This window comes from Seriola lalandi, unplaced genomic scaffold, assembly GCF_002814215.2.
Source record: "Seriola lalandi dorsalis isolate HSWRI2012SDOR001 ecotype SW California unplaced genomic scaffold, Sedor1 jcf7180002054570, whole genome shotgun sequence".
NCBI classification, from domain to species: domain Eukaryota; kingdom Metazoa; phylum Chordata; class Actinopteri; order Carangiformes; family Carangidae; genus Seriola; species Seriola lalandi.
This window is the reverse complement of record NW_019525123.1, coordinates 38595-39119: the sequence shown is the minus strand read 5'-3', so window position 1 is coordinate 39119 and position 525 is coordinate 38595. Positions and strand designations below refer to the sequence as shown.

General features: G+C 60.0%; 1 protein-coding gene across 1 annotated transcript in view; it reads right to left on the bottom strand.

Annotated features, from left to right (window-relative positions):
- Window positions 1–525, bottom strand: part of LOC111662857 (histone H3-like) — a 1097-nt gene that overhangs the window by 280 nt on the left and 292 nt on the right. The window lies entirely within an intron of this gene.

Genomic DNA, 525 nt, shown 5'->3' with positions numbered 1-525 from the left:
AGAAGCTCGGCTCGGCTCTTAAAGCGTGGGACCGGCTGTGAAACGGTGACGCCGCTTGAGATCCCCGGTCCTCATTGGTGACGGGCTCCTCCTGGAGCTCAGCACCGCCCACAGGAGCGAGCCGCCGCTGATCCTCGGCTGCTCATTGGACAAAAGTCCTTTCGAAACGGCCGCCAAATCTCCGAGCAGGCCGCCCTCTGCTGGAGCCTCTTTCCTGGTTGGTCTGACAGCAACAGAGTCTCTCTCTCCCTCTCCCTCTCCCTCTCCGCGGAGATATAAAGGAGGCTTGTGTCAGAGAGCGCCACACTTTGTGTGAGTTGACACCGTAGAGATCAAATCAAACAACATGAGTGGAAGAGGTAAAACCGGAGGCAAAGCCAGAGCGAAGGCAAAGACCCGCTCCTCCCGTGCTGGGCTCCAGTTCCCGGTCGGTCGTGTTCACAGGCTGCTGCGCAAAGGAAACTATGCGGAGCGTGTGGGTGCCGGTGCCCCCGTCTACCTGGCGGCTGTGCTGGAGTACCTGAC